Here is a 21,796-nt window from a genome sequence, read left to right on the forward strand (position 1 = left end):
ACGTGTACTTGAACACCTAGGCACAATCAGAAACAAAACAGACACCCCGGTATCAAGGCATGTCAACAACTGCCATAATGGTGACACAAATGTTATGTCATTCGGAGGCATAGATCAACACTCATTGGGCCAAAGGAAAGGGGATATTGACGTGATCCTCTTACAAAAAGAGTCACGTTGGATCTATACCCTGCAAGCACTTTCACCTAAATGGTTAAATGAAGGTTTCATGTTCAGTCCTTTCTTATAACTATAACCATCCTATAATTGTCATCATGATATGGTTTGGCATTTACTAGTGTCTCACCTCCTACAGTATACTTGCCAGTTAATATAAATTGCAATTCAAGTTTAGGCTAACAACATCACAATAATGACACACAAACCTGACACAGTATTGTTATTATCCATTTATTCATTTGAAATTATCAGTGGTAACAGTTGAGATCCACAAGCAACAATGTGTATGGTTAACATTGTAACCACAGTACTTATTAGACACAATCCAGCACCTATTGTCAAAGCACACAGACAGGCTTTAGAGCATTACAAGCTCCTGCACTGCCAACCACTAGGGGCACATGTGCAGGCTGAAGGGTTACTCTAGGTCATAACCACCAGCGCTATAAATACTCCCAAGCTCTCATGGGATCTCCCCTCCACACTGGCCATGATTAAGCACTACTAAAGAAATGTGCACGTCGGCAGAACTCTTCAGTTGGGTGCAGGCACTGAGCCCTCTGACACAGACGCTGCTATCTATGCTTAATGACAGAGCAGGCAGCGCTGAGACTCAATTCCTGCACAGTTTACACTCCTGTATTACCCGATGATCTAAGGGAGTCTCCTTTTCTAGGGATTATATATATCTATACTGACAAGCTATACAGCAGCTGTAGAGTATACTTACCTGTGCTGTTGCTCACTACCATTCACTGTTACAGCAGAGTAGCTCTAATCAGGGCTGTTAAGGTACTGTTCATGTTCTACACTTGCTGAGCTGAATTGTTTTTACACTTATACACCAACTACTCTGCACAGTAACTCCCATACAGGGATTTCCAGGTATAGCAATCAGTATACACATGGTGCTCTATATCAGAGATTTTGTTTATTTCAATCTACTGATTAAGTCAATTTACAATCTTATATGGTTAAATAGCACACCCTTCAGGTCTGGGGCAGATTATACAGCAACTGCCACCATTTGTCTACACGGTGCTCTATTTTATCTATCACCTACTGCAGTTAGCAACAGGTTTTAGAAGTGCAGCACACTTTATTATAACTACATTGTGCAATCTCAGTCAGCGCTAGAGGTCTTAACAATATGACCTAGGGCTATAGCTGTTGTGTATCCTTGTGGCAGTAATTTACACTGTTCATTTAACCCTAAGGCAACATAGGTGCATTATCTTGTCAAGATTTAAATTACACTCTATTGCTAACTACAGGCTGTGCAATCAACCCACCATTAGCAGTGTCATTTCAATACTATTGCACCAATGCACTACAAGTATATAATTGGCATTCCATATAAGAATACTACTTAAATCCCTCAATCTAGCTTTCCCCCAGGCTTCCCTAATTAAGGTGGCTGGGGGCTAGTGTACTCAAGCAACACTTCAATAACGACTACCTACCTGGGGACTATCATATCCCTTAGGTAATTAAGCGTAGTGATACAGAGTTTAATCCTATTTTAATCCCCCTTGTTTTACTATGTTTCTAATAAAGGTTAGTTTTAAATTTACACCATCTCAACACAGTGTATGCATGCTCTATTGGGGTTCTTTCCTCCATTGTTTATCTCCTTTGTGAGCTAAGGGATCTCCTTCCTGTTTCTTAGACCAGGTGGTTTCTAAAAGTCCTATTTAGCCAGGTGGAGTCTGGTTGATTTCTTGTGTGCAATTAACCATCACACTGCTGAAGTTCGATGCAGTTTCTCTCCAACAATGTCCCTGTTAGAGCATGCTTGCTAATGCAAGAATCCTGACAGATAAAATGGGTGAGTTTGAATTAATATCTACGAGGGAGAAGTACTGTATATTCTCATAGGCATTACTGAAACAAGGTGGGATGAAACTCATGACTGGGCAGTTCATTTAGAGGGTTATTTCCTTTTTCGGAAGGTTCGAGCAAATGGAAGAGGAGGTGGAGTATGTTTACATGTTAAACAGGATTTAAAACCTTTTGGGAATACTTAAAGACAATTACATGATGCAAATTATCATGGAATCAACCAGGAGAGGGGAAATACTGGATTTATTAGAATCAAACAATTTAGAAGTAATAAAAAATATTCAAGTTCGGGAACATTTGAGTAACAGTGATCATAACATGGTATAATTTAAAATAAAATATAATAAACAATATTACTTAGGTTCAACAAAGACTTTAACCTTTAGAAAGGCAGATTGTAATATACTGAGGACTAATTTATAACGAATAAATTGGGATAATGTTTTTGCAGGGAAAAATGTGGAAGATAAATGTGCAGTCTTTAAAACATTGTTAGACAAGCACACTTATCAGTGTATACCCTTCGGTAATAAATATAAAAGAAACAAGTATAAACCAATGTGTCTAAATAAAAAGGTTGGGGAGGAAATGGAAAAGAAGAGGCAGGTGTTTAGTGGTTAATAGAATTATAAATGCCCTAATAGCGCGATATTGCCTGTTTTGCTATTCACTAAACTTCGATAAAAGGGCAATATTGCGCTATAAAGGCTTTTTAACGAGCTTTAACACTCAGACAAAAAAAGTTGTAAGAAAAGCAAAGAAAAAAAAAAAAGCCCCAAATCATTTTTTATTTTTTTTGCTAGAAACTGCTATTCACTAAGCAGTGATAAGATTATTGTACAGTACTTTAACATCTAGCAATATTTTACTGGCAGCTAAAGGCTAATGCTAAAGTTATTGCAAGGTGCATAAAAGCATTTTCTTTTATTTTAACTGCACAGGATTGATAACGGAGGCCGGCAGGGATTCCCCGGAGATCTGCAGAGACCCTGGAGACCCAAAAGGCACCCTTGGAGTCCCCGCTGGTCAACCCTGGCCTCCGGTATCAATCTTGTGCAATACAAATAAAAGTGTAGCCAATTTCATTACCTTAGCAGCTAACGGCTAAGGTAATGAAAGGTGTAATAGCAGAAACTGCATAGTTGTTGGTACATGGGGTGGGTGAAGCTTGTAATTGCACTAGGGTGGGTGTTTAGGCTTTGAGGGAGCGGGGCAGTAGAAATTAACCCCTTCATTACCTTTGAGGTTACAAACGCTAAGGCAATGAAGGGTTAACCCCTCCCACTACGCTCCCAAAGACCTAAACAGCACCCTAGGGTAATCGCAAATAATCATCCATTGACAAGATGCTGTGTACAGTAACTGATCATGCCTCGTTCTTCTGTCTGCTATAAAAATATAGATGTAATAAAGGATAGTTAGCGCCTATGTTAATCGACTTCTCTCTGTCTGCCCTTGCTGTAGTAGCTACTGTATGCATTAAATGAAAGTCTCTGGCAGGCTGTTTTTCCTAATACAATGTGTGAAGCATTGTTTATTCTACTTGCGTCTGAGCTCAGATGCATTGTAAGTGTAACAGGTATTCCCCCACCCAATAGCATATAGTGTGTGTGCGCGGGGAACCTAATGTTACCAGGTGTGATGCTTTACCTGTTAGGCTCACAGGAGGCCTCTACCTCTGCCACGGGGAGCCTGGGGCACGTATAAATAAATGGAGTAACCTCGTACTCTGTGCAGCACCTCCACCTGCAATGGCTCCCACCAGAGGGGGAGTGGTCCGTCGCAGGACAATATATATATATATATATATATATATATATATATATATGTGTATATGTATGTATGAGTGAAAAGAGAAAAAAGTAACCCGTATGGGAGCACTCAGGTATGCAAATTAACATATAGTATTTTATTTATTTGACACAATGCAAAAAAGGATTAGTAAACAGTACATGATTAAAAACACTTAAAAAAGGCTTGGACCCCTGTCACGGGTACTACCCATAGACACAAATGGGCAAAACTAGGGAATGACTCAAATTGTCAACCCTTAACATGAGAAGGATAGTGACTCAAGAAACACTAGGATAGATCAGAATAAATCACAGCAGGTTAATGGGTTCACAGGCACCTATACAAGGCTAAAGATAATACGTACTACACACCAGTGAAGTGACTAGTCAAAATATAAATGACAATCTTAAACCATCATAAATCTGCTGAGCATACAAATATGTAACCAATACCAACAGCACAAATTAATCACTTGTAGTAAAAAGGTGGCATGATGGGATGAAGTCACTAGATGTGTAGAGCAGTGAAGTGTGTGAATAGCATGTATGGAAAATAACCTGATGAACACCTATTAGATAACCTTGTGTGTGTTGTCAGTATCCATAATGAAAAAATAGAATGTCACAGTCCAGAGATTAGTTGCACCAGTGCTGGGTAGCATAGTTACGTGAACATCTGTCAGGGGTCCTGCCTAGCACCCCCACTCCGACGCGTTTCGTCCAGAGACTTAGACTGGGTGGGTGTGGAAATGTGAGAGTTTGTAGCACAACTAAAATGTCTGTACATACTGTGCTATATGTATGCACACACAGCTGTCTCTCACACATACTAATACTCCTTGTTTTTCCATCCCTATACACCAATAGGGACCACTAAGTATCCACACACACTTTTAGTTGTGCTACAAACTCTCACATTTCCACACCCACCCACACCATTTATATCCAGTCCCACTCCACACACACCTTGTGTAAAGCACTGTATATACTGTGGGCTCTCCATTCATTTTTATTCACACTGATACACATACACACTCTTTCTTCACTTGCTTTCAGTAACCATTTAACACCTCTAGCCATAAAACACATCCACACCGGGGGAAGGAACAGCACAGATAACATTCCAAGAGACACTGTTTTTAAGTATACCTTTTGCTTCATTCATTGTAAGATCGCCGGAAGAAGAGATCAGTGTATCTCGAAAGCTCGCACAAATAAAAGCATTTCGTTAGCCACAGAAAGGTATCATCTATTTATTTTTTGATTATTTATATATATAGATATATATATATCTATATATATATATATATATATAGATATATATATATATATATATATTCCACACAGCATGTAAAACAACCAATGACTTTACTAGTGCAAACGTACTTGTGCAAATGATCAACAGGTGTCCCTCCCTAGAGGAGACACTAACTACTGCGTCTCGCAGGACGCGACCCCCTTTCACCGGGTGATCCCACACCGTGTACAGTAACCCCACACAATATGTCCCTTCAAGTGAGATAGATATGTGTGACTACGCAGCCACTAGTCCCATGTGAGTATAATATAGGATTGTTGGTGCACTTGGTGATGGTTACCTGCCGAGCACTCCAGTGCCCGGGCCTGCCAAGGAGCTTCACAAAGGATACGATGACAGCTGACTACAGGAACTACCGTCCGGGGCGATCCCACTCGGATGGCTGCTGCAGCGACAGCGAAGGTCTGAGCCCAGACCTCTGGATGGACACGCAGCGTCCGCTGTGTCCCTAACTGACTCTGGATAATAAGGGGCAGGGTCCCTAACCTGGGGCCTGTCCCTGACACAACACAGAGCTACTGGTGGCTCAGGGCTATCTGGGGCCTAGGGCAGGGAGTCACTGACTCCTGCACCCTAACTCCTGCCCCTAGCTGCTCCTGATGGCAACTCACTCTGCTGCAACCCCCCCGCGAAATTGTATCAATCCCTCTGTGCAGGGAGATACTCTTGCCCTATTGGCTCCAAGGCGTCACGGGGGTGGTGCTGAGGCTCATGGGACTTGTAGTCTCTTCTAAGAGCTTGTCCCTGGTAGGCTAGGGTTCGTGCGCTATCACTGCACATGCGCAATGTCTCTGTCTGGCCGCCGCATGCGGGGACTCACTGCGCATGCGCGAACTGGCGCAAGATGGCGGCGCCCTGCTCGGGAGCTGCTGGGGGCCCCCGGAGCACCGGAGTGCTCCCTGCACGTCCCCCACCCTCCAGAAGTGCCGGCGGGTCTGTCGAGTGACCCCCAGCAGTGGAGGTAACGAGGGGGGGTCACGGGACAGAGGGGACCTGGCTACATAAGGAACCCCAAACCCTCTCTAATAGTGCGTCTGAAATCAGATGCATTGTATAGAATCCCAGCCCTCTCTAATAGTGTGTCTGAGATTAGAAGCCTTGATAGGAACTCCAGCCCTTCATTGCAGGGGACCCTTTAGGGTTGCCCAAGGATTCTAAGGAACCCCTGTTCAAAAACATGGTTCCAACACAATATTTTACCCCTTAGATCCCAAAACACTCCAAGAGCTAACAATATTACTACTCTAACCATAAATAAGGGACATTTACTGTAGATTACAGTACAATACAACAACTACAATAAAATAATCAAAATATGACACATTCATTATATTGAATGTAATATATTGGCACATATAAAGTATATTTCTTAATTGGGAGGTTAAAACTGCAGCAATATCTGAAATGGTCAAAAAATACTGCACTGTAATGCCTGAAAAAGAAATTGTCCCTGCAGTCTCCAAGAGTTACTGCAAAATGAAAGCACTATGATCTTGATTAAAATCCTGCAGAATTAGAGTCAGCCAACACAAATAAAATCAGGAAATGAAATAGTAAAAATCATATTCTACCTCAAAAATCATCCTTTGACATAAAGAAAGGATTTGTTCTTAACCTTGAGTCATATTTATTTAAATCCTACATTGCAGCTGCAATGTACATTGCTGTTACATAAATGAAGTTTTCAGGTTAGTTATAAACTAAAACTCATATTAATTATTATTTTTAATTTTAATTGTGTATATTGATGTTTATTGTATTCATCTCACTACCCCAGGTATACGTATTTGTTTTTAAAAGAAGAACATGAATTTATGCCATAACAGGTATGACTACAGTGCACACCTAAGAGAACTGCAATGTTTATTAACCCATGTGTACAGTGACTGACAATGTTTCAATGACACTGTCTTACTCAGAAGCATGTTACAGTTACAATATATAGCCCCTACTGACTATCCTACAGGCTGTAGGAAAATAAAAATGGAGTGAAATATAGTATGTGACTCATGTTGTCATCATGATGTCACATATAAATGCCTTAGTTTAGGTGTCCTGGTGCACTACATAATTTTGTTGTAGATGGTGCATAATATCGCTGTGTCATATGTACTGCCGCAGCCCCATTTATTCTCCAACATCTCCGAATTTTTTCGGGGATATTTTCCAAATGCCACGCACTTCACCGCACTTCACCGCACTTTACCGCATTCATGCCGCATTCATACCGCATTCACGTTCATACATTCAATATCACATGCGCTACAATACCGGAGCATATTCCGGAAAAAAATAAATACTGCATCTGCCCGCGGTAATCAGAGTGGCGCCGATACGTCCGCATTAGGATAAAGGTGGCCGCCACTGTATTGCAATGACCAAGTGTAGTACAGCATCCTAGGCAACGTCTCTCCTGTTAAATGAGTAGTATCACTATTTTTGTTGTTGTCACTATATTCGTTTTCTATAGTTATTTTTAGTGCTATATTGTTTGATAGAAAAGTATTAGCATTTCCATACTGTCATAGAATTCTATTCAATACAATTTAAGATTGCTTAATTCTTGCGGTGCTTCCCAGCATGAAAGGCAGGTACTGTACACTACAAACATCATTGATAGGTAAATTCGATGGCAACTTTTGAAGGAGAAAGACATTGAATAGACCTTTCCAAATCACATCTTGCTACTGCTGTTCCATCAAAAATCCTAAAATGCTAGCTGAAACAACTCTACCTGAGATTCCCAAAAACAAAAAGACTTAAATGGGGAAAGAACAAATAGCAGCACCCAAAACTCTTAAGGTGTAGAATCCAGGAACGGCGTGGAAAATAAGAAAATGCCCAAAATCCTTGCCATTCAAATGTTTGGACCCAGAAAACCTGATTCCAGACCTGTTACCTCAATCCCCATTACTCCCAGCTCAAGACCCTGCTCAACTGATCTCGTACCCTACAAAGCCCAACTTGGACCTTGCTTACCTTAACCAAGAACCAGCTAAGCCCAACTCAGACCTGACTCACTTTGCCCAAGACTCAGCTTTGCCCCACTCAGGCCCTGCTTACCTCACCCCAGACCAAGCTCAACGCTACATGGACAAACACCGACCAAAGCATACAGCTCCAGCAAAATAACTGCAACAAGCAAGTTGGTCAAACGCAGCTCGGCAGTGTCTGTGAATTTGTAACTGAATTATGATCCCCCTGTACAAGACGCATGTACAGCGGTGCCATGGTAAACATACAGGGACATAGTGGAAGGAAAGTTAGGCCTGATGTTTCAAAATCTGGACCAAATGGCAAGGGACATGGCCAGGGACCTGGTGAGAATGGCATGGGACATGGCCAGGGACCTGGTGAGAATGGCATGGGACATCGCTGGTCTCTATTTTATTCTAGGCCCACAGCAGCAGATAAAGCAAGACCTCTGGAGGAGCTCCCCCACTCCATATGTCTCCATACCATAACCACTATTTTACAGAACATCCCAGGCATGGAGGAAATTTTGGCTGCGAGCCCCCATGATGCAGGGACAGACCTGCAAGAAAGCGTCTGTCAGGAATATCACTGACATTTAACGATGTCTACCTCGGTTAGAAATTGCCCTGACAGTTTCCTAAATCCCTCTCTCTTACAATTCCTTGTCTGTCCACCGGATGTGCTGCTATTTCTCCCGGCTCTGGGTTTTCCTCTTTTTATCTCCTCTTAGGTGCTTCTGTCTCTGCCTACTTTATAATTTCCTGTTTCCTGCACCTCCTTTCCTTTGTTTTGTGACCCTGACTCCTTCTGTTTTTGCCATGATCTAATCTGACATGACCTGTTCCTTGTAGTTCTGGTAACATTATTAAAGGCCCTTGCTATTGAACTAGCTTGCCCCAGTCTGTTTCCTGATAGCAAGTCCCAGTCCTGTTCCCTAGTCCCAGTCCTGTTCCTGCCTTCCTGCTGCCGACCTCTGCCTGTGACCCCAACCACGCTATCTGCTGCCTGCCTCCAACCTCGGCCCTTGGCCCTGATCACATCACCTGCCTCCGACCTCTGCCTGTGACACCAGCCACGCCACCTGCCTCCCACCTCTGCCTGTGACTTAACCACACCGTCTGCCGCCTGCCTCCGACCTCTGCCTGGGACCCCCGACCACGCTATTTGCCATCTGTCTGCCACCCTGATTAGTTTTGCCTGATCCCCGCTGTTCTGGCCACTGAGGTCCTACCCACTCCAGTAGTCTCCCCCGTGACACTCTCTCTCACAGTTTCTTTGTTTGTCGACCGGTATGCTGCTGCTTCTGTCTTCTCTGGGGTTTCCTCTGTCTGTTTTCGCTTGGTTCTCTTGTAGTTCTCCTGTTTTCTGTCCTTGCACTGCCTTCACAGTATCCTGTCTCCTGTTTCACCTTGCATTGTTTTATATGCTCTAGAATATTTTCTGCCAAAGCTTGTTTTGCCCTAGCCTGTTTCTTCCATAGTCTTTGTGTTTAGTAAAGATCCTTGTGATTAATTAGGGAAAAAGGGGTAGGGAGGGGGGAGCTTGTGCATCAGCCTGATAGGAAAATAAAATGCAAGAAGGTATAGATACGCAGTGGATAGGATCCCAACATGATTTCACTCAATCCCAGATTTTACAGAAAATCCTAGATGAAGAGGACTATTTTGGCTATGGGCCTCATGATTCAGGGACAGACCTGCAGGAAAGTGTCATCCCAGAGCAGTTAGCTGTGCCTGCTTTACAAAGCACCCCACGGAGGCAAAGAACCAAGATGATCTGTAGGAATAAGAATACAGTAGGTGACATCCAGCTTTTCGTTATACTGACCTAAACTACTGTATGGCAAGATATCTTGCAAACAGCATAGAAATGCCGAATCGATATGCTCTGCCAATATTCCAAGTGGTCCAAACAAGTCAACTATGACGGCTCCAGGGGTAGAAGGCAATTCCAAACAATTTGAGGAGAGTAATTTTAGATGAACTAAAGAATTTGTTGAAAATCACTGCAGCACAATTCAAGACCATGAAAGACACAATCAATGCACTTTTATGGTTTCAGATGTCTGTGGGCTTGATCTAAAAGGTGTCGAGTTAGGAATTGAGATTTCCTTCCAGAGCCTGAAATATTTTTTTGTGTGGTGTTGGTCGTCGGAAAGATACTGGGAAATTATGTTGTCACAGCACACTTTTGAGCTCTACTACTCACACCTGTAGCCCCCCCATCCCCTAGCTTAGTTTAAAGAAAAAAATGTGAACTATTTATTTTACATAAATCAGTTCTGTAGTATTATATAATAGTGACTCTTTGTATTCATCCCTTAATGCCATTTGAATAAGTTTAAAAGCATCCTTTGAGTTCTATAGCAGATTTTAGCCCACTTCCCAAGCAATACAATATCTTTGCAACAAATTTCTCTTTATGAAAATATGTTCCCACTGTTCCCAGCAGTTTCAGCTGTAAACGGTAACAATAGATAATATGAGCTTAGTAACTAAGGATACATTCTAGCTGCTGAGTTACACTGACTGAAGGATTGATTTAAACTGAATGGCAACCATTACGCTGGACACACGATCAGGATTGTTACAGAATTATAACAGGAGCCCCAAATGATTGCCAGCTTAGATAATAGTAGAATTATACATTGTCACTTGCTTTACATATAAAATAAAGACACTTGTGAGATTTGTGACAGTGGAACTTCCAGAATCTGGGTTAGTTCAATACCAGGACTACTGTACTAAATAGCAGAAGGTGTGGGTTCTAATCCAGTTGGGTCTAAGACTGGTACCCCTTCATCTCAAGGATCTTTAAACTGATTGGTCTTAAGGATATATTTTAAGATGTGTGACTAATTTAAATATACTTTGTGCAGATATTAGCATATATCCCATGGTGCCTCTGGTATGTTCATTTTTCAGCACAGGCATTTCTCCCTAATTTATTTGGAGAGAGGTTTGAGAATTTCACTGAATTAAGAGGTGGCTACCAAAAAAGCATTGCAAACGCAAACTCCTTTAAATACATGGGTTTCTGTGTTTTTTTTTTTTAAGTTTTGTGGTCACAGCGATATATTGTATACATTATTATACTTTAATATAATATAAAACATTGCAAATGCGCAGTGACTTCTTCTGTGATACAATATCACAGTTCACATTTGTGCTGGGGGATTTTGCTGTTTACATAGAATAGACTATGCCGACAACCTTTTCCCACTTTACTTGTATAAAGTGGCAAACTTGCTCCTGGGTGAAGTTCCAGTGGCCAGGGACTTGGTGGTAAAATTAAACAATTAAGAAAACAATGTGTGTGGGTTTCTAAGTATAAATCTGAGGTCTCACCTTTTTTTTTAACTACCTTGAACAGGAAACATGGGAATTATCTAAAAGTGTTATACTCTTTAACATAACCGTTTCTTACCCTTTTCAAGCTACCTGGACAAAGAATAAAGGGAAAATTATAAAACACAAATATAAATTTATATCATTAAAAATATTCCACAAATGTGGATAAGAACAGTTACAATAATCAAACAAAATAAAGAAAAAAATATTTATAATCTAGCTAAAAGGCTGCTGAGGTATAACCGGGAGATCCGGAGGTGTGATCCAAAGAAGTAGATGTAAAGCGGGTCCGGACCAATGCTCAGTTGGTCGCGTTCTCCTGTCTCCACCAGTACACCTCTCAGCTCGTGGACACTCCGCAGCAGCCCCTCGTGACCTCTACGCATTTCGTACAACGTACTTTGCCAGGAGGTCGCGTGTTGGGGCTGCCTAGGAGCTTACAAAGACTAGCACATCATATGGGATTTCTCCCATTGAATCAACTCACCAGATGCCGAATGCTCTCAGCTGGGGTCAATGTGAGGGAGTGGCAGACAAGTTAATATATGCTGCAACTCACTTTGGGAAACTTAGTGTGCAAGTGAATAAGTGAACAAAAACCAGTATAATATTAAGGTCAATAGAAATAGTGCATATATGAATATTAATTTATTCAATAATATGTGAAAGATGAAAATGTGTATTATGTGTTTTTGTATAACATAAATAAATGTATTATGCACAAAAAATATAAAATAATATATGTGGTGTTAAATATATGTATTTAATTGCCCCCAGAGTTCTGCATACTGTCGCGGCCCCTTTTATTCTAAAACATCACCGCATTTTTCCTGGACTTTTTTTTAATGCTACGCACTTCACCGGGTGCATGTTGCATTCTCAGCCGTGGGTCAGCGCGGTTGATGCGCGGTTGATGCGTTTATTGAGAATGGTTCGAATTTAATAGGTTGCAATTCTTCGCGTGTCCTCCAGATGGCAGATATTCATGAATTGTAATGCGCATGCGCTTCAGTAATGTGTCGACTTGCAGGTGTTTCGTTTAAAAAAGATACCACAGTGGGCTATTGTAAATTGGCCTTGGGACTGAAGGAAGAGGTTACAATAATGTATCAATTTAGGCTTTTCTTATTAAAGAAAGACAAACATCAGTTTCTGTTATTCTCCAGAGTCAGTTCCCACCGCCATGAGTGTTCAAGTGCAGCCCATTTTCCAAAAACCCGACAGAACGTACGCGTATTTAATATGGGCCGCGATTAATGCAACAGATGATAAGATGGCAACAGTTGTTCAAATTTATCAGTATTTTATCGAAAACTATGACTTTTACAAATTTTCGCCAGCTCCTCATGTGTGGAAGCGTGCAATAAGGAAAAAGTTATGTAGCGATCCATGTTTTTTTCGTATTGATCCCGAATTTATTGGAGAGTATTGGTGTGTATCACTGGGTTTTTCCTGTATCTATGATTATGCAGACGGCAAAAGGCGAAAGGTCGTGTTAAAACCAAGTCAGAAACGTCAGTCGCTGGCAAGCAATGTGCCAGCACCAGCACCATCTTCCAATAACGGTCCTACCGTCAGTGACAACCCTTGCTGTCTGTCCACGCATGGATACCTGCAGCCTGAGCCGGATTTCCCATGCAGTTTTAAGCAAGCTTGCATGTACCTAAGCGATTTCCACCCTCATTAGCTGACTACAGGTGTAGTAGTCCCGCTGCCAACTGTCAATGTGTATGATCAAGAATACTGGACTGCCAGTGGCCCGGTGCCAGCGCCAGCTGAATGGGAAATTCTATGGTGAGTAATGCTGCCGTATTTTTTTCTGTTTTTTTATTTTGAAAATATCAATATCAGTGCGATTCAAAAGTCAAGCGATTCTCCTGTAAGCAATATCATTGACTGAGCGGCTTCTACAGTACTGCAGATACTGAACAATTGGTGGAACGCTAGGCGCATGCGCATTGGAACCTTCTTGAAACACATATGCGTGTCATCAAATCGATGGTAGGCGCATGCGCATGTGAACAGGAGACGCCCCCCGATAAAATTATTGGTGGGACTGACTAGGAACTTCTTTAGGGGGCTGACCATTACAGTAAATCTTTTCTTTTTGTTTTTCCTCAGAAAAGAAAACGACAAATGGAGGGATTTCGATGGATAATATCACTTTGTGTAACAATGCCTGCACATTGCTGAATCGGATTTAAAAAACCACGTAACGGAGTCTACAGTTTAGTGTCCGTTGTTAGTGATTAGGATAGAATACCTGAAACAGTATACTGATGTTTTCCGACCGTGCAGTATACAATACTTTTTTTATATATACTGTATAATAAACCCGAAAAAATAAAAAGTATGCATTTATTCTACATGTACTACAGTACATACAGTATGTTTCTTCAATACCAGTACGTACAGTACAGTATGTGACTTGTATTTTTTTTAATACTCTTGTGATGTGCAGTACTGAGCATGCCTACAGTGTACAGTACAGTATGCCTGGACAGTAGTGTACATTCTAGAAACATTGTATTTTGTTACTGTATCAAAGGAGACAATGGAACAATTTAAAACAAATCAACAATTTTTTTTATTGGTGGAGTAAGTACAAAAACATTTATTGACAAATACTGTACAATGTAAAAACATTTTAAGTGCACAGCAATTCAAAACGTCAACAGGTGTATGGTTTACTGCTAGTGAAAACATTTATGTACAGAAAGTAAAAACATTTAGTCACATGTTGTTATTAAAAAAAATTCTTTATTCATAAAATATACAAAACGCAACATCTCCATTATTAAAGAACGGCAAGTCAAAACATTTACAGTGGGATGCTGTGCAGAACAGTCAGTCAGGCCTGCACAACTCCAGTCCTCGAGGGCCGCAAACAGGCCCGGTTTTCAGGACAACCTTGAAAACCGGGCCTGTTTGCGGCCCTCGGGGACTGGAACAAAACATTTACCAAAAATTTACAACAGTTGAGCACTCACGCAAATGCGTACCCCACCAGATTGTCCTTCCATGGCCGATGCCTTGCATGGCGCAAAATGCCATTAATGCAGTCTTGAACGCCTTTCATTAAAGGATCTGTAATTGAAAAAAAGCGCCGCAATTCATCCAGAATGGTCTTTCTTAAATTGTCATGAAGCACCTTTTTTTTCGCGATTTCCTTCATAGTTCACTTTGAAGGCCCACTCGAAGTATATCAAGTAGGAATGTGGTGCTTAAAAATTAACAAGGTATACTTGTGGGGTACACCAGCACTCATCACCCTATACTTCTCCCTGAGTGCCAGTGGCATATCGCGCAGGATGATGTCGGGCACCGTATCGATGTGAGCGAATGTAGGTTGGGTTCTGGAAGCGGGTGTTCTTGTGTGAGCGGGTGTGCTTGTGGCGTCAGGTGAGGGTAGGTTGTCTGGGAGGAAGATTTCCTACTGTCTTGGTCGGCGTCTTGTTTCCTGGCGTGGTCTTGACGGGGTTGTCATGTTATCCTCGTCAATGGCATACATGTACACAAATTCTTCTGGTGGAGGGGGTGCGCTTGGTGATGGAAGTTGGTCGATGGTCCCATTCATCACATCCATGCTCCGGCGTCGGGGATACAGGGACATGAACACAGAGCAAATTATGTATCCCCGCTATGTCAGTCTCCATCTTCTCCATCCGTTGATCCATCTTCTGCATCCGTTGATCCATATTTAGCATGGTCTCCAGAAGCAGATCTATCTTTGCCAGCACAATAGAGTTCCTGGGGATATCCACACTTATCCCATTCAGCATCCGGTCTAACGAGCTGCTTCTTGTGCATGGCGTACTGTGGACATCTGGGTGGATGGGTGCCACGGAGGATGAGATGGGGATTCCATGGAGAGAAGCGGCAGCGTCGTCGAAGAGGGATGGAGAAAGTGACCTCTGGATTTCCGGGCGAGAAGCGGCAGAGTCGTCTAAGCGCAAAGGAGAAAGTGACCCGTTGATTTCAGGGGCACCAGCGGCAGCGTCGTCGAAGAACAGTGGCGAAGATGGCCTAAGGGTTTCCGGGAGGGCGGCGGCGGCAGCGTCGAGGACGAGTAGTGGAGAATACAGGCTGAAGATATCCGGGAGAGCGGCGGCAGAATCGTTGAAGCGTATTGGAGGAAGTGGTCTGTGGGTTCGATGGGTTGGCTGCCATTTGTTTTGCGTTGAGTGTACATCACCGTATTTCTTCCTGACATAATAAGGCTGACGTCTATTAAAACCCTTAGCCTTTGGGTTCAGCAGAAGGTTATCTTTATTGGCCTTAGCCCATCGCTTTGGCCTTGGCGTGAAAACGGCTGCCGCCTTTCGCTTTTTCTGTGATAGGCACGGCAGAGGCGAGTGGCTTCCTGCGTCCGCAGAATCAGGGTTGATCCATGGAAGCAGATAGCACAATGCAGTATCTGGACAAGGGCAAGTTCAGATAAAGATCAACGAGTGGTGGGCTATGCAAAGTATGTGACCTTTTATGCATGGCGACGAGGTACAGGTGTTGAAAGCGGGCGTACTCTAATGTGAGTCATTAACGTATAAATACACCATCCATTTTGTGGATTCACTGCACATTGAATACACATCGACTAAACATCGAATATACATTCTTGTGTTTGTATTTCTTTCTACTCTCAGCAATGCCTGTTAAAACGATTTCAAAGTATCTCAGCATGCGAATAAAGGAGATGTACACGAGCGGAAACCGAATTGCAGATATCCAACGCTGGTTAGCTACTTCTGGCCTCGTTGTGCCAGCAACCACCGTGAGCTATCATGCACAAGGAAAAACCAGACAACGCACGAGGACACCAACGGTAACTAACGCGTAAGTATATTTATATAACTAAATTTATTTATTTTTTTATAAAATACTATACTGTAGATTTACTAGTGTACTGTAGATCTACTGTATCTAATTTTATAGTTATTTCGGTATATTTATATAACAATGGTATATGTTTATTTTTTATATTGCTGCATATTAATAGAACAATATACTGTATTGTGTACTGTAGAACTACTGTATCTAATTTTATAGTTATTTCGATATATTTATATAACAACGGTATATGTATATTTTTTATATTGCTGCGTATTCATAGAACAATAAATTGTGTACTGCAGATCTACTGTATCTAATTTTATAGTTTTTTCGGTATATTTATATAATAACAGTATATACTGTATATTGTTTATATTGTTGCATATTAATAGAACAATATCTCATTGTATACTATTTTTACTGCAAATGATGTGCAGTGCTTGTGGCCTACTGCACTGTAACTTACCGGATTGCTGTTTTTCTGTACATTGTAGGGAGACAACTCTTCTGGTGGACAAAATAAGTGAGGAGAATGATGAGAAGAGTGCATTAAGGGTCAAATACACTCTGCAGGAAAATCACAATCTCACTGTATCCGAGACCAGCATAAAGAAGATGAGACGCAGAATTGGATGGAAATATGGACGTGTGAGGTTAGTACTGACAATACAGGAGGTAAAAGTGTTGTTTAAGAAACTGTACCTCTGAAATTAATTATTCCTTGTCATTACAGACCGTACCCCATGATAAGGGTCATAAACAAAATCAAAAGAGTGTCCAGGCCCAGGCATGGATTGACAGTGGGGAAACTTTCCAGGATTGCATCTTCACTGATGAGTCTACTGTATCGCTGGAGAGATTTGCCACCTTTGCATTCCATAAAAAAGGTCACATATCTATGAAGCCGCGGCCAAAACACCCAGTGATGATGCATGTGTGGGGTGCCATCTCTAGGCGTGGACCAGGATGCATTGTCATCTTTGAAGGTAAAATATATAAAATATAATGTAGCCTTATGCACTGTACTGTACTAGTGTGCAGTTTTTTGAGCACTTTTCTTTTCTTGTTATAGGAATCATGAATAAAGCTTTCTTCCAAGACAAAATTGTGCCTGAGATTGTGGAATACATCACATGCGAGTTCCCGGATGGTCACCGTTTCTACCAGGACAATGATCCGAAGCACACCGCGTCAACAGCGTCCTTAAGCGCGGTATCAACTTGGTGAAGACACCAGCGGAGTAAGTGCGGTAACCGTGTCTCATTTTTTTTTTCCACTGTTTTTACTGTGTACTGTATCTCTTAAACGAATTGTCCTTTTTTTCCAATGACAGATCACCAGACTTCAATCCGATCGAAATGCTCTGGCATCAGCTGAAGGACCATATCCGAAAAGTCGTGAAACCCTCCAAAAAGGATGAGTTGGCGAAAGGCATACTGAGTTTTTGGAACGATGTGCTCACCGTGGAAGTCTGCAATAAATATATTGACCATATTGCGACTATGTTGCCCATTGTGATCGCGCGTAATGGGCAAGCATCAGGAAGGTAGTATGGTATACTGAAGTACTGTACTGTCGTATTGTAAGTACAGTATGATACAGGTAAGTATGGCACAGATTTTTCCTTTCCTACTAGTCAGAGTATACAGTAGTTCCAGTATAGACTAGTTTGACAGTACTACGGTAACTGCATACTGTAGTCCAATATGGAGTAGCTATGCAGTACACAATGCCATAATACAGTATGCACCTACTGTACTGCAGTAACTGCTCAATTTATTTATTTCCAGAGAGAGCAGCACCAGCCATCTGGTTCCAAACTTTTTAACAATAGTCACTGTATACACCAGTTCCTGTATAGACTAGTTTAACAGTACTACACAGCACACAATGCCATAATACAGTACGCACATAACTGCACTAATTTTTTGTTTTCTTGTCTTTTCAGGAAAAAAGGATGGACTGGGAGAGAGGGGGGGTGTCGTGTACAGTCTGTGAACTGTTTGTACATTATCTAAAGTGTATTATCAAGTGTACATTATGTCAACTGCAGTAATGATGTACACAAAACCTCTCCTCTCTCAATGAACTACTGTACTGTACACAGAATGAGGAAGAAGATAAAGACGGAAAAAATTATATTACTATATATATATTATAAATTATATATTATTAATTAATATTATTATCAATGTGCATTATTCATGTTTATCCACCGGCCCTCAATTTCCATCTCACAGAAGAACTTAATAAAGACTGCATTATGTATTATTCATGATTATTTTGATATTTGTTTTTTTTGGTTCCTGATAAAATAAAATAAATATTTATTACATTCTTGATAATAATAATCATTGACAACAACCCCCCCCCCCCCACACACCTACAGTACACCAAAGAAAAAGAATGAATGACAAAACAACATGAATCAGTTAATGGTTTTTGTAACTCTCAATTCTCACAGTGCGGTGCAAATCAGATATACATATCAAATTCAAGAAGGGATTTTTCCAAAGTGTTACCGTAAACAAAGCCTCAAAGAGTTGGAGGGGGGTTGGGTGAATCATGCACAGTAATCAGCTTGCTCCCACCTCAAAGAGAATTACACGTAGACGCAGTGAGGTGATGCTCGGCTAGGGACTGATTAAAAACACAATGACAAGCTTCAGAAAATGAATGACTCTGTGGAGGTGTCTGTCGATAAGAGTTTCAAATCCTTGAGCGAGCCTTGTGTGTGTGCGTGGGGGAGGGGGCTACAGGGTACAGCTGCATGAAGTTCAAAGATAATGACATACTTTAATTTCAAAAGGCAGTTCATCATAATAATATGATCCCTACACTCCCAAATACAGTGAAAAAAGGAAAGGGGAATGAACCCCGAGTGTCCTATGCTCTAAAAAGTGTATATGACTTTGTATATAAGCAACCTCTGGCATATATGTAGAAAAGTAGGCAATGTTGCTTCAGGATAAACAACTGAAAAATGAAGTAATAAGGAGGGGGAATTGCAGACTAAACCTGGGTGGGGGGCTAGTATGCAGGGAATAGATGGAGGCAAGAGGAGAAGCAACCGTGGATGCCTCCCTCATGAACTCATGGCAGTCTACAGCCTGCTGCACTTACCCGACCCAATGTCTTCACTGCCCGTCCTGTAAACCTGTCCCCGCTCCACGAACACTCCACGAGATATTTGGTTTCGTCTCAGGTATGTAGCTGCTACTTCTCTGGACAGGTCCCAGCAAGCTGTGCGCTCCGGCACTACTCACGCTCCAGGGGTCGGCACCAGAAGTCCACGCTAGGAGGGATACACTGCTCCCTATACAGCAAGATGCCAGCGTGCTCCAGCCAGGTATAACGAATAGTAAAGGAAAGATGATGGCGGTCACAGCATAATGGAACTCAGCCAGGAGTGGTTAAAATCAGCTTTATTTCGAGATGCTGCACATTACAGAGAAAACCTCTGATGCGTTTCGTCCCGACGTGGGACTTTATTAAAGAGTAAAATTCTCTCAACAGACAGGCATCTTAAGTAGGCAAACCCATTCCCTTATTGGTCAGATAATAATAAGACACAGAGATAGGCAATCAGCTTGATCATGCTGAAAAGCCAGGGATAGAATCAAGATTGCTCAACACAGAATGCCTGTATTTTGACAGAAAACAAATTAAACTGACATACATACAAATAGAAATAGAACAAAAATATAATAAAAAATTTAAAAACAAAGAAAGTAACGTGAAGCATGTATAATATAAATTCATAAAGATAAATATACAAATATGTAGTTATAATCCTATGAAGAAGTACAATAATATAATAACGAACAATATAGTCACTAAGTAATGAACTAACAAATATTGCAACATAGTGAATAAGCAATGTAACAATTGATTTTGTTATTATAAAGAACGCACATATCAAATGGAGACAAATAATATAATGAACAAATAATGTTAAGACAGCCGAGCATGTATTTTGAAAACAATGATATTATATAGCGAGTGAATGTGATGTACCGATACACACTCTCAAGACTCCCCAAACAACTAACCCTAAAGGAAATGTTTTAACTCCCAATCAAGGTTAATGCCATGTGGGTGGAGAGTTTTGAGAGTGTATATCCAATACATCTCTTGTTTATTAAGAACATTCTCTCTGTTGCCACCTCTAGGATGGCAAGGTATGTGCTCTATGGCGGAAAATGAAAAACTGTTGATACCGCCTTTAGAACATTGGGAAAAGTGTCTGGCCACAGGATGATTTAAATCCCTCTTTTTAATCAGACGTACATGCTCGGCTATTCTAACCTTAAGGGGTCTTATTGTACGGCCCACATATTTATGTCCACAACCGCAGTAAAGGACATAAATCACAAAACTAATATTGCAATTGAGAAAGTTCCTGATATAGTATTTTCTAAAATTAGCATTATATGTAATGTATTTGGTCGGAAGTGCATACTGGCACATAGAGCAATTGCCACATTTGAAAAAACCTGTAGGTATGCTTTTGACATTAGGAAATTTAGATCTGGTATCAAACATACTGGGTGATAAATGAAAAACCAATGTTTTGGCTTTGCGATAAGAGAATCTCGGTCCATTTTGTACTGTGGTACGAATATCTTTGTCTAACAACAATGTATGCCAATGTTTTGATATGATATTGCAAATTTGTTGAGACTGAGAATTAAATGTAGTTATAAACAATGGACTCTGTGTTTGTTTGGAATATAGAGATTGATTTCTCTTCTTTTTAGATGTATAATTTTTCTTTACTTTACATATAAGGGTTTCTCTATCCATAATATCCGCCTTGGCAAATGCTGCTGATATGTCTTTAGCAGAATAACCCCTGGCTAGAAATCTGTCAGACATCTCTTTTGCTTGAGACAAGAAAACTTCATTGTCTGAACAAAGTCTTTTTAATCTAACGAATTGAGCCCTGGAATGTTCCTGATAAGGGAACGGGGATGACAACTTTGTGCGCTAAGAAGCGTATTCCTAGAATTTTGTTTCCTGTAGATGTCCGTCTGTATAGTCATCTCCCCATCAATATACAGGAATAAATCTAAATAATGAAGGTGATTAATATTATGTTCAAACGTAAATTTAAGATTGAAATTATTAGTGTTTAAATATTCAATAAAAGAAAGTAGTGAATGTTCATCACCCTTCCAAATTAGGATCAGATCAGTCTTACTTGGACTTCTCATTTGCATGGTTATCACTTTGCAGGTGTTACATATTTTGAAAATTTTGCTAAATATTGACCGCCTACGGGGCATCAGGACGCAACACTTTCAGTTCCTATACTCACAACATTAGTCTGGTTCTATTATATTTTAATAGTTTATTCTCAATAAAGTATTTTAATAAACAACAATTTACCCATACTATTTGGTCCAAACTAGATCCTTTGTACTGCAATTATTCACTCAGTAGGGTACTCTCTCCCACAGACCTTGAGTGCATTATATATAGGGCCTTATCTGTATGTTAGTGTC

This window comes from Ascaphus truei, chromosome 1 (genome assembly GCF_040206685.1).
Source record: "Ascaphus truei isolate aAscTru1 chromosome 1, aAscTru1.hap1, whole genome shotgun sequence".
Taxonomy (NCBI): Eukaryota; Metazoa; Chordata; class Amphibia; order Anura; family Ascaphidae; genus Ascaphus; species Ascaphus truei.